This window comes from Xenopus tropicalis, chromosome 7 (genome assembly GCF_000004195.4).
Source record: "Xenopus tropicalis strain Nigerian chromosome 7, UCB_Xtro_10.0, whole genome shotgun sequence".
Taxonomy (NCBI): Eukaryota; Metazoa; Chordata; class Amphibia; order Anura; family Pipidae; genus Xenopus; species Xenopus tropicalis.
In genome coordinates this window covers 76,361,917-76,375,499 of record NC_030683.2, presented here as the reverse complement: position 1 = coordinate 76,375,499, position 13,583 = coordinate 76,361,917, and the positions used below count along the sequence as shown (strand labels likewise).

Here is a 13,583-nt window from a genome sequence, read left to right as displayed (position 1 = left end):
CCCAACCATCGAGCCACAGGGAGATGACATACAGCCTGACCATCAAGCCCCACGGAGAAGACATCCAGCCTGACTGTTAAGCCCCGTGGAGATGACATCCAGCCCAACCACTAAGCCACAGGATGCCCACCTAAAGCCCTCACTCATGCCCAGGAACTAGCAAGAAAGCCCCCTTCCGCTCCCATGGCCTGGCAAGGCCCTCCTTTCCAGGTCTTCTGTGCAGCAGGAGGGTGCTGTCTCACAATTTGACCACTGGAGGGCTAGGCTAGTCCAGAGGGAAAGCCGCATATAGCCACCCAGGTCTCCTGGGCAGTAGGAGGGTGCAGCTCCACAATTTGACCACAGGGGAAGGGAGCAGGTCAATCTGGAGGGAAAGCCAGGTATAGCCACCCAGTTCTCCTGGGCAGCAGGAGAGTGCAGTTCCACAATTTAGCCACAGGGGAGCAAGGAAAATCTGGGGGGGGAAAGCCAGTTACAATCTCCCCAGTCTAATGCGGACATTCAGGCACACAGGGGGGAAAGGCAGGTATGGCTACCCAGGCCCCCCTATGAGAACGGTTATGGACACCCAGAGGCTCCCTGCAGGAGACTTCCAGGTGTGTAAGGGGGGAAAGCTGGGTATGGATGCTTAGAGGCTCCCCGCATTGCACTAGCACATGCGTCAGGAGGGAAAGCCAGATATGGACGCCCAGAGGGCCCCCGCATGTGACTTGCAGGTGTGTAAGGGGAAAAAGCCAGGTGGACACCCAGAGGCTTTCCCTTTCCCTGTGAGACTTCTAGGCATGTCAGGGGGAAAGCTGAGTATGGACGCCCAAAGGGCCACTGCATGAGACTTCCAGGCATGTCAGGGGGTAAAAAACCCATTTATGGACATCCAGAGGCTCCCCACATGAGACTTCCAGGTGTGTAAGTAGGGGAAATCCGGGTATGGATGATCAGAGGCTGCCGTATTGGACTACCAGACGCATAAGGAGGGAAAGGCTAGAGTTGATGCCCTGAGGGCCCACGCATGAGACATCCATATGCATCAGTGGGAAAACCCCTGTATGGATGCCCAGAGGCTCCCCACATGGGACTTCCAGGTGAGAACATGGTAATGTATGGTTGCTCCTAGGCACCAGCAAGGGACTTCAAAACAAGAGCTACCTCAGCCATGGATCTAGCACCAGGCAGCCCCTCAAAGGACTCCTCTCCCACCCCTTGACACTCATGAGTCCCCTTTCCATCACCATGGTCCATAGAGGCTCTCTGAAATGGAGCTTCTATCGACCATGACGTATAAGTTGTTACATGATGATTGAGTAACAACTTGCACGTTGTCCATTGAGGCTGACACATCCATGGTGATGGCTATTGTGGAAGTCCTGATGAGAACAGATGCCTGTCTTATAGTGATGGCAGATCCATGACCTTGGGAAAGAGGTAAGGTATATCGAAATTTCAGCACTCCCATTTCATATTCATAAAACCGCCTTTATTTCACATATGGCACAGACACAGCTGAGGTATACCAGCCTCTTGGGCCCCCTGCATGGCACTCTAATGCTACATATTTTAGGCATGTGCCCAGCGCAGGATTTCTACTGGGGGCGCCCCAAGGCCACCCCCATTCAGTGCCCCCCTATCCCCCCCGCCGTGCAAATACCCCCACGTGCATGTGCCAAAGTTAAAACTCCTGCACAGAGCAGTGGGGAGAGGTCCCCATTGCTCCGTATGGAAGAAAAATGTGAAAATTTGCCTGCGGCCACCATAGGCCCGGGCCTTTGTGGCCTTGCCACAAATCCGGGCCTGCATGTGCCGGCAATTTAACAGGGAAGGTTTGACACTAACACTTTGGTCAATGAATGCGAACTATGCGTATAAGTTCCACAAACCGGAGGGTTCCCTGGTATTGTGTCACATTCCCCATGATCAATTTTATATACTGTGTCCAGGAGTGGAGGGTCCTCTGCCTGTTAACTCCCTGGTCAGTTGACTGCATAATGGCAGGGAGGTTTCTTGTTCATTGTCCTTGAAACACTTCCAGTCCGAGCATCTGTGGGTTGTTCCAAGAACACCCTCTTTTACCTGTAGAGGTGTGTTGGCATCCTTCCAACACACCTTTGGGTTCCGGTTGCAAAGCTGAAACTTAAAGGGACTCATGAAAGGCCACTGCCAGGAGTGGAGTCTTTGACTCTTTGACTTAATTTGACACAACATGGGAAACCTCACCCTGACTGGACATTAAAAGGATTGACAGATGGCTCATTCTCTACTCCAGGTAACTCCTATGTGCTAACTAGTTGAGTGACCCATGACAGCTGGTGTCCAACTTCTTTGAGGGGCAAGTGACATCCAGCCACATGAGACTGCGCAATAACAACTGATATCCTTGGATGTCTGGTGCTGCGTGTGCTACGCTAAACAGATGAATGTGTGTTTATCCTATGTCCACAGGGGCAGGAGGGTAGCCTGCTGGATCCTGTTTGTGATAGTAATGAGGGATTGTGATTAATCCCAGAAAGTGTATCATAAGCTCACATTGAAGATCTCCCTTCCCTTTGTATACACTGGCCCTTGTTTCCACCGATTGTAGGGTTTGTGAGGACCTTTGGAAGGCACAGCTGAGGTTAGTTATGTCCCTGGCTGAGTGCTGACAAGACCCACAAATGTAGCTACCTAAAGTAAACATTAGGCCTCTCTATGAGAGTACCCTTGAGTCTGTGTGGGCCCCCCTTACTCTCTTGGGGATGCTGCCTTAGCTCCACGAGGAGAACCCAAAATGGTGTGGGGTGAGACGGGAGTGAGCATGCTCCATGACTCCACTTTCTGGCCCCTGCCACGGGCCAAACTGGGTGCCTAGCTGGGGAGGGGGAAAGGGAAGGAGGAACACCTGTGCCCACCCCCTTAATCACCACCCTGGGTGGCTTCAAGACTCTGTCTGCTGTATGGGAAGCCAAAGTGTGTGGTAGGAGGATGTGGCAGATCAGACTGGCCACTGGCTGTCATCCTTTCTTGCACAACTGGCTGCCCACTGTGGTGCTGAGTTTCCAGGTGTAGGGCCCATAACCCTTTTATGAGGCTAATTAGCAAAGTAGTCTGCTGACAACGTGAGAAATGCCAAAAACACCACAAGTTTATGGATCACTTTGCTCATGTGTTGAAGAACACAGCTAGTTGTTGAATTAGTGTTAGTTACATGACTGTTATGATTGGTAACCCAAAACCCAGAACAATTGCCAAGGTCCTGGTCACGGCTCACACTTCTGCTTATAACAACCACCTTTCACTTTGGGTGGAGCCCTCCACTACTCGGGTACCGCCAGGTCTTAAAGTGAGAGGACGAAGGCAAAGGTTCTGGGCAAACAAGGGTACCAGATCATTTGAAATGGACTGGAGGAGCTTACTAAAGTCTGTGTCAGGCAGGCCAGGTCAAAACCAGAACAGAAGCGCAGTACAAGATCAGGATCCAGAAGAGTAGTCAAACAGGCGAGGGAGTTCACACAAAGTCAGGATACAGGCATGGGTCAGAACCAAATACACAGAACAGGACAAAACAGGAGATGACCCAGGAACTTCACTAGCAAGACCTAAGACCTAAAAGGCAATGACTAAGTGCAGAGCAGAGGGTTATATAGGCATGTTGGTTGTTAACACAGAGCACCTGAGACCAGATTAAGAACAGGTGAAACTAACCCTGCCTACATGAATATACAAGGTTTACCTTAGCAGGGAACCAGGGCCTTAGCTATCTGCTCATATAGAGAAGTGGTAAAGCTACTGCACAATAGCCTTCAGGTCACTGGTTCAATTCCAGGCAGAATGTTACAAGGACACATCGATCATCACCACATGAATGCTCCTAGCTCCTCTTATGGCTATCCCTGTCTCAGGGTTTCCATATATCGATCATCACTGCTGGGTCCTCACTGGTTGTGGTGCAGCTGGGGCTGTCACAGGGAGCCTTTTTTCCTTTGTACCCCAAAGGCCAGACTGTTGACCATCCTTCCCTTGTCCCCTTCCTCCTTACATATATGTGTGTAAGGCTTGTATTGATATGGCTGTTTGTGGACCTTTCACAGTTGCAGTTCATGACAAGTGCTAGACACACTGTGGGGAAGGGCGTGTGATGTTTTGAAATGTGTACCAAGGAGTCTGCCATGTGCAAGTTGGAGGGAATGTTAAACCCTATGGCACGATAGCTGGGGTGTCCTGGCTTGTTGTGGGAACCTGCTGCACCCTTCCAATAGGGTTTGTCAGTGGGTACACCGCCAGTCTGTCTCCCCTATTCTGTGGGGTTGATGGAGCATGAGCTCACGTGATCATCCCTGAAGGTTGGTGAAGCATGTAAGGCAGGGCAATGCTTGTAAAAACTCTGTTTGCAGTCCTGTGAAGTCCTACTGTTGCCTTGGATAAGATGTGCCCCTCCCTGTGGTGGGTGCTGGTGTCCATAGCCAAAATGCCTAGAAACTAGACTGTGGTCAAAAGAGGGCAGCCTAACTTACTTGTGTGTGCACCAAGTGTTTGTGGGGAACTTGGTTCAAATAATGCATATTTTACTTGATTCTGTTGGAATGTTTTGAGAGCAACTATCTTCGGTTACATAGTTACATAGTTACATAGGGTTGAAAAAAGACCAGTGTCCATCAAGTTCAACCCATCCAAGTAAACCCAGCACACCTAACCCACACCTACCAATCTATACACTCACATACATAAACTATAAATACAACCACTAGTACTAACTGTAGATATTAGTATCACAATAGCCTTGGATATTCTGATTGTTCAAGAACTCACCTACGCTGCTTCAAATGGAAGCTCCGTTCCTCTAATCTAAAGGGGTGACCTCTGGTGCGTTGATTGTTTTTATGGGAAAAAAAGAACATCCCCCATCTGCCTATAATCACCTCTAATGTACTTGTACAGAGTAATCATGTCCCCTCGCAAGCGCCTCTTTTCCAGAGAAAACAACCTCAACCTCGACAGTCTCACCTCATAGTTTAAATCTTCCATCCCCTTAACCAGTTTAGTTGCACGTCTCTGCACTCTCTCCAGCTCATTAATATCCCTCTTAAGGACTGGAGCCCAAAACTGCACTGCATACTCAAGGTGAGGCCTTACCAGGGACCTATAAAGGGGCAAAATTATGTTCTCATCCCTAGAGTCAATGCCCTTTTTTATACAAGACAGCACTTTATTTGCTTTAGTAGCCACAGAATGACACTGCCTGGAATTAGACAACTTGTTATCAACAAAAACCCCTCGATCCTTCTCCATTAAGGATACCCCCAACACACTACCATTCAGTAGATAGTTCGCGTTTATATTATTCCTACCAAAATGCATAACTTTGCACTTATCAACATTGAACCTCATTTTCCAGTTTGCTGCCCAGTTTTCTAATTTTGTCAAATCGCTCTGCAAAGCCGCAGCATCCTGCATGGAACTTATAGTTTTGCACAATTTTGTGTCATCAGCAAAAATAGAAACAGTACTCTCTATGCCCTCCTCCAGGTCATTAATAAACAAGTTAAAAAGCAAAGGACCTAGGACTGACCCCTGCGGTACTCCACTAACCACACTGGTCCAATTAGAAAATGTTCCATTTACCACCACTCTTTGTACTCTATCCTTCAGCCAGTTCTCTATCCAATTACAAATATTATGTTCTATCTAGGCCAGTATTCTTTAATTTGATCATTAACCTTCTGTGAGGTACTGTATCAAACGCTTTAGCAAAGTCCAAGTAGATGACATCAACTGCCATTCCAGCATCGAGGTTCCTACTCACCTCCTTATAAAAGGCAACTAAATTAGTCTGGCAAGATCTGTTATGCATAAAACCATGCTGGTACAAACTAATGGTATTGTGAACTGCAATGTATTCAAGTACCCTATCCCTTATTACCCCTTCCAAAATTTTTCCTACTACTGATGTCAGACTAACAGGCCTATAGTTTTCAGGCTGAGAACGGGATCCCTTTTTAAATAACGGCACCACATTAGCAATCCGCCAGTCTCTCGGCACCATGCCAGACCTCAATGAATCCTGAAAAATTAAGTGAAGAGGTTTGGCAATCACAGCGCTCAGCTCATTTAATACCCTGGGATGAATCCCATCCGGCCCTGGACCTTTGTTTACCTTTACATGTTCAAGTCTCTTTTGAATTTCCTCCCGAGTGACCCATGTGTCAGTAGCTAAATTACTAGAACTGGGCATATTAAAAGGGAAGCCTTCATTATCTGGCTCCTCAGATGTATAGACAGATGAAAAATAAGTGTTCAAAATTTCAGCTTTTTCCCCATTCTCATCAACCAACTTACCCCCCCGTGATAATAAGGTTCCCACCCCTTCTTGCTTCATTTTTTTACTATTCACATAATTATAAAATAATTTTGGATTCTTTTTACTCCTAGCTGCAATATCCCTTTCCATTTCTATTTTAGCTTGCTTGATAGCTTTTTTGCATGCTTTATTTGCTTCCTTGTACCTGATGAAAGTTTCTGCTGTCCCAGCTAACTTGAATGCCCTAAAAGCACGTCTTTTCTTACCAACCTCGACACTAACACCTTTATTCAGCCATAAAGGTTTTGCTTTGCGATGCCTCTCCTTGCTTACAAGGGGGATATACTGTTGTGTATACCTGCAAAGCAATGTTTTAAAGATGTTCCATATTCCTTCTGTGTCTAACCCCATGAAAAGCCGTTCCCAGTTGACACATTGCAGAGATGCCCTTATACTGGCAAAGTCTGCACGTCTAAAATTGAGCGTTTTAGTTACTCCCTTATAGAGCTGTCTCTGCAGCATTATCTCAAAGGAGACCATGTTGTGATCACTGTTCCCCAAATGCTCACCCACACAAATGTTAGAGATGAGTTCATTATTATTAGAAATCACCAGGTCCAAAATAGAGTCATTCCTAGTAGGTTCTTGAACCGCCTGAATGCACATTTTACTTGATTCCGTTGGAATGTTTTGAGAGCAACTATCTTCGGTTATCAATAAACGTCATGCCTTGAGACAAGCACAACAGGTGTCTGTGTTTCCTTTCCTCCCTTGACCTCCCTTTCTGTGGGGGGAGGAAAGTGGAGGCAGATGCCTGTTGGAGGGTTGTCCCACCTCCAGTGTGGTGCCTCTATTGGCTATGATGTCTGATCCTCCCTTGACCTCCCTTTCTGTAAGGGAGGTGGGTACACCCACTAGAAAACTCATGAAGGGGGGCTGAAGGCGCCTTCACCCTAACCCCCCTTTGTAGGTATGTACAACTTTCAGGGGTGAATAGGTTCAGAAAAGATGACCAAAGCCACAGGGTAGAGAACCATCACCATCTCAGCAGCTGCAAGCTACGGTGTATAAGGGGGGCAGAATGAGCAAGGAGGAACCATCCATGATCTGTCAAGACCCTCCACTTTGGGCCAGCTCACCAAGATGACGGGGAAGTGGTTCACTGACTGAGCAGTAACTACTTGAGTGTCCAAAGTGCATGAAGCCAAAAGCAAAGAGAGCCGCACTGTGTCCTAGGAGAGGGAGTTATCCCCTGGGTCTAGTTAAGACTCCCTTGTGAGGAATCCATACAACATAACAGGCAAGTAGGCACTGCACAGTGGTGGAACAACTTGCCTGACACCTTGGTGAGACATCCTGGGCACCTATACCCAGCCAAATTGTGTAACTACACCCTCCTTCTGCCCAGACCTGGGCATCCATACTTGGCTTTCCCCCCTGGGTGCCTGGAAGTCCTCTACATTAGACCTAGACCTCTATATACAGCATCCCCCACTGGGTGCCTGGAAGTCTCCTGTGTTAGACCTGGTCAGCCATACACAGCATTCTCCCCTGAGAGCCTGGAAGTCATTAGACATTAGACATTAGACCTGGGCCGCCATACATGGCATTCCCACTGGGTGGCCATAAATGGCATTTCCCCCTTACAAGCCAGGAAGTCCTCCACATTACACCTGGGCGACCATACATGGCACCCCGCACCCTGTGCGCCTGGAAGTCCTCCATGTTAGACCAGGCCGGCCATATACGGCATCCCCCCTTCCATGCCTGGAAGTCCTCTGTGTTACACCTGGGCAGCCATACCCAGCATCCCTCCCAGGAGACCTTGGGCAGCTATACCCAGCTTTACACCTGGGGTGGAGGGCACCTGCCTGCCTGGGCCCCCCATGCCATAGTAGCTGGCTGCTGCCTTTACACTCTGGTAGTGTTCTGCTGATAAGCATAGGGCTTTCCTCCTCTACATGTTCACTCACTTGACTCACTTGACACTCAACCAAGAGATATTAACTCAGTTCTCTTCCTGACTATATGCTGTATCTACTTGGATGTCCGAACTCTACCTTAAATTAAACCTAATTAAAATTAGACAGAATTGTTTTTTTCCCCATCCAACACCCAAAACATTCTAGAAGTGTCTATCACAGTTAACAATTCCACTATAACCCCATCTTCCCAGGCCCAGTGCCTTTGCAGTTATCCTTGATTCTGCCCTGACCTTCATTCCTCATATCCAGTCACTTATTAAATCATGTCACTTTCACCTAAGAAGTATTTCCAAAATCGGGTAATTTATCACCCAAGATGCTGCCAAAATTCAGATTTACTCTTTCATATAACATTGATTACTGTAACTCTCCATTAATTGTCCTTTCCCTCCAGAGACTGTCTCTTCTCCAGACCATAATAAATACTGCTGCCAGGCTCACACACACATCAGCGACCGCTGCACTATGCACGCTACCAATCCCTGGCTTCTGCTACCATTCAGAAAAAAATTCAAACTAATGACCGTGACATTTAAAACAGTTCACAACTCTGCCCTACATCTCTAAATTTATCTCTAGTTAATACTAAACCAATTGTTATGCTCCTCTACTGACCTGCCACTTAATACCTCTTTTATTACCTTGTTACACACTCAAATTCAAGACTTTACATGAGCTGCACCCATTCTCTGGATGTCTCTCCAATGGTCTGGCTAACTTTGTCTCAATTTTTCTGCCTTCAAAAGATCTCTTAAAACACATTTATTCAGAGACACTTACCCTCATTTATGTCTATGAAGATTTTCATTCATCCAGGTCATGGTATATCTAGTATAAATAATTTTAAAGCAACTGGACTTGTTTGGTAATCATTGAAGATGTTTCACTACTCATCCGAGCAGCTTCTTCAGTTCAAGCTGCTCGGATGAGTAGTGAAACGTCTTCAATGATTACCAAACAAGTCCAGTTGCTTTAAATTTATTTATACTAGATATACCCTCATTTAGTTTAGCATAATTTTAGTGTGCTGCAAAATGCAATACCCTGTGCTACATCTCTTACCTTGCTAACTTGCCCATTCCTACACCCAGAGCTGTATTTAAATATAGGCACCCAAGGACCTGTGCCTAGGGCGGCAGCTTTGGAGGGGCATTGTTTTGATGCCTATATAATCGGTAAATTAAAAAAAAATCGATAAAACTCCCCCAGATGATACCTGGGCAAATCCGGTGAGAGGGTGCAGAGTATGATGTCTAGCGGAAGTGACATTACTCTTCCCACCAGATGTTAAAATAGTATGAAAAATGAAATGCACATATCTGAATGCCAGGTAGAATAATATGGAAACAATTAGCTCATACTCTTAGGTCTTTTACATATGGGTATTTTAATATGTGTTTCTGCCTTTATTTTTGCTTTCTACCACTCAGGAATGCATGCATGATTTAACAAACCCATCTGTTTCTATTGCACCTATATGCACCACACTGAACCACCAAATGGAATGCTATTTGTTGCATCTCACCTGTGTTTGAATGTCTAGAGGGCTATTTATTATACTGTGTAAAAAAACGGTGGAAAAATTTGCCACATATCTCCAGGCTTTGCTGCATAAAAAGAGCAGATTTTTTTTTACACGTTTTTCTTTGGCTGGAACTTACATAAAATAACGGCATAAAATCAGTGCTCAGAAGGCAAAATTCGCCAATTATTTTACACAGCTTTTTACATATTTTTTTGAGCAAATTTTGATATACACAGCATAATAAATTGGCTCCTTAATGTTGTGTCGTGGGTAGAGACCCAGTAGAAATAAATAGGCTTTGTTTTGTCCTCCCATTTGGTAGAACGTAAAAAAAAAAGCCACTGAATGGGAATTAAATTGAGCCTGTGTAAGAACTTTTAGGTATGAACAAATAATTAAATATTTCTTTTTAATTATGGTTCAAAGGTTCTGTTGTACAGGTATGGGATCCCTTATCCAGAAACCCATTATCCAGAAAGTTACAAATTACAGAAAGGCCATCTCCCATAGACTCATGGGGAGATTCTAATTTTTAAAAATGATTTCATTTTTCTCTGTAATTATAAAACAGAACCTTTTACTTGATCCCAACTAAGTTATAATTAGTCCTTATTGGAGGCAAAACAAGCCTATTGGGTTTATTCAATATTTAAATGATTTTTAGCAGACCTAAGTTATAGAGATTATGGAAAGATCCCTTATCTAGAATACCCCGGGTCCCAAGCATTCTGGATAACGGGTCCCATACCTGTACTGCATTTATACATACTCATTCTGAACTTTTTTTCAGCACAAAACAAGTACTTTAGATTTGAAGCAGATAAGGAAACACAGTTATTTTATTAGCATAATTATTTGATATATTCTAAAAAAAACTTAGAAGAATAGAAAGACTTGGGGCACATTAATATTAAGAAAAGTAGAAAAAGTATCCTTTATTTATACCATAGCCTTCCCAGCACTGTATATCACATCACAACATTCAATACAATAAAATAAAATATAAAAGCTGACAACAGTTAGCGTCCCACCTTGATCACATATGTATCTTAGCATGGATTTGGAGCTTTCCAAACATACTAAACAACACAACTTTGCATTGGTAGGATGTTGCAGACTATGCATTAGTGAAGTTCTTAAAGTCAAATTGAATTTGGTATAATAATTCCCTTTATTGTCATTCACCATAATGTGTTAACAACACCCTCCTTAAATTGTGTCCAATATGTTATAAAATTTGGAGGGCATAAGATTAAAGGGTGCCCTGTACATAGATAGAGGCCCCTTACTTGGTTTTCAGTTTCCCTTGATTGGAGCTGGATCATATATTATCACATACCACTGTAATTGTCAGTCTACAGTGCCATCAGCGGGGAAACATGCTCCTCATGCACCACATAAAACACAATTAGGGATGTAGCGAACCTCAAAAAAAAAGTACACGAACGCGTTCGCGAACTTACGCCAAAAAGCGCGAATATTCGTGAACTTTGCGAACCCAATAGACTTCAATGGGAAGGCAAACTTTAAAACCTAGAAAAGTCATTTCTGGCCACAAAACTAATTTTAAAGTTGTTTAAAGGGTGCCACGACCTGGACAGTGGCATGCAGGAGGGGGATCAAGGGCAAAAATTTCTCTGAAAAATACTTTGTTGACACAGCGTTGCGTAAAATCGCAAAGGCAGCTGGCAGACCGAGCGGAAATACGAGGCGTTTTTTGCTATTTCGCGCTATTACCACCATGGAAACTGGATTTGCTGAAAAATGCCATGTGTGGCTTGCGCAGCATTTTTAGGCCGAGAAAAAATGCAGCGGAAAAACGCCACGCGAACCCAAATTGCGAACATACGCAAAAAGTTCGCGAACTTGCGCGTTCGCGAACACCCGATGTTTCGCCGGCGAACAGTTCGCTACATCTCTAAACACAATGTTCCTACGCACACTTTTGTGCCATTACTTGTACCGAGAATGTCAATGTGTGCAGTATACTTGCCACACCGCTCTGCATACAACTGCCCATGAACTTGTAAATGCCAATATTCTCCCTTCCTTGATAGTGATTGCTGTTTATGACCTTTCCACCTCACTCCAGCTCCTTTCTTTTGCAATCACTATCATGAAAGGGATACAATAATTTAATTGTGTGGTTGTATGCAGATTGTTATTTGATATATTTTCTTTATATTTTAAAGAGATACTGACACCAGAAAGTAAATCTTTTTTTACATCAATCATAACATTGTCTTTGCAAGAACTTTATAATTTTGGCATAAAAATATTTGCCTGATGCATTTTCATTACCTCCGATCCCCTGTGTTCCTCTATGAGGGGGTGGCCATATTTGTCCATTAGCATTAGAAGCTATAACTGACAGGTTGGGAAGCGGCAGTCAGGTTGGCAAAACAGTCAGGTTTAGGAACTTCAAGTAACAATTACTTACAAAACCAAACCTCTCAGCGAAAAACCGTCAACACGACCTATAGATAACTTTTTATGTATATTCATATTTTGAAAAGTAGCTTTTTTCGTGTCAGTATCACTTTAAACTAGGCGGAGGCTTAACACTTCTTGCTAAACAAGTCTGATCACTTCTAGTCTGAATGAGTCTTTCTAGTATAACTTGGGAGAAAGCCAGAGCTTCGTAAAGACACAGCCTGACGACAACATCTTAGAAGAGAGAGAGAATAATTTTAAATGTGAGTAAAGAGATTTAGTAAACATATTTTTTGCATTTCTCTTCTGTTCCCTTCACTGTCGGCAGATTTCCACACTTTTTTGTGTTTAATTAAGCTGATTTGTAAACACTTTGTGCTCTTTAACTTTATAAGCATTTCCAGTGCTTTCTTTGATTTTAGCTAGAAAAACTATATTTTTCCCATGCGAATACCAAATTTTATAGTGTTAGCGATATTTCTGACTTGTTTGGACCCCATATGGCATGCGGTAAATACAGGGCTACATTGTCCCCACAGTAATGCACTTTGAACCTGGATTCATTTCTCAATTTTTTTAACAGTTTTGTGAATTTTTAGGCAAAGCAAAACAGGCCAGATTTACTCATCACTATTACTTTAACAGTTAACTGATGACTCTTAAATAAATTGGAAAAAATTTTACAGTTTTTGAATGTATATAACCTTCTTGATGTACTGGTTTGCACATAGTTGGGAGTTAAGTTTAATATAAATTCTGTACAAAAGGAAGCCTTAAGGAAAGGAAGCAGACGTAAAACACCTAAAGTTCTGTTTTTTATCCATTTACTGCTTCAAAGGGGCTATTGTAATTATTTAACTAGGTAAACAGACATAACAGACCATCTTTCTAGTATCTGGGTATCTGAGTAGCAAAATTGTTTTTTTCCCACTGTTTTGTGTGTTTGTCCTATTTATTAAAAATTGACTGTGGTTAAAATATTTACTTTTAATAACCAGTTTTCCTGTTGTAAAAAGCCCCCCTAAATACCGGGTTATTGACTATAACTTGTCAGGCTTTCCTTGACTCTGAACAACTATATATATGTATATAAGCCCCCCTAAGTACCGGGTTAGCGACTTTAACCTGTCAGGCTTTGTTTAACTAGGATTAAACACTGTCCAGTAGTAGTCACTGTAGACCAAGGGATATTTCCCTTGCCATAGGTCTCCATTCATTTCCAATCACCTGTCACACATAGCTGTCACTGTCCCATGGGATTTCCAAGGTTACCATATTCTTGTTAAACCAGTTTTCTGGGAGATGGTCAGTATTGTTTACATGGATTCAGTTGGAGAAGGTGACTCTCTTCTTTGTCTATTGTTTGTGACAG

At 43.8% G+C, this 13,583-nt stretch overlaps 1 protein-coding gene across 3 annotated transcripts in view; it reads left to right on the top strand.

Moving 5' to 3' along the window:
- Positions 1–9,263: 9,263 nt before the first annotated feature.
- nxpe2 (neurexophilin and PC-esterase domain family member 2) overlaps positions 9,264–13,583 on the top strand; it is a 41,947-nt gene continuing 37,627 nt past the window's right edge. For all 3 annotated transcript variants that reach the window (XM_031905150.1, XM_031905151.1, XM_031905149.1), the window contains exons 1-3: positions 9,264–9,275; positions 11,746–11,748; positions 12,329–12,474. The gene's annotated coding sequence lies outside the window, so the exon portion shown is untranslated. The remainder of the gene's footprint in view (positions 9,276–11,745; positions 11,749–12,328; positions 12,475–13,583) is intronic.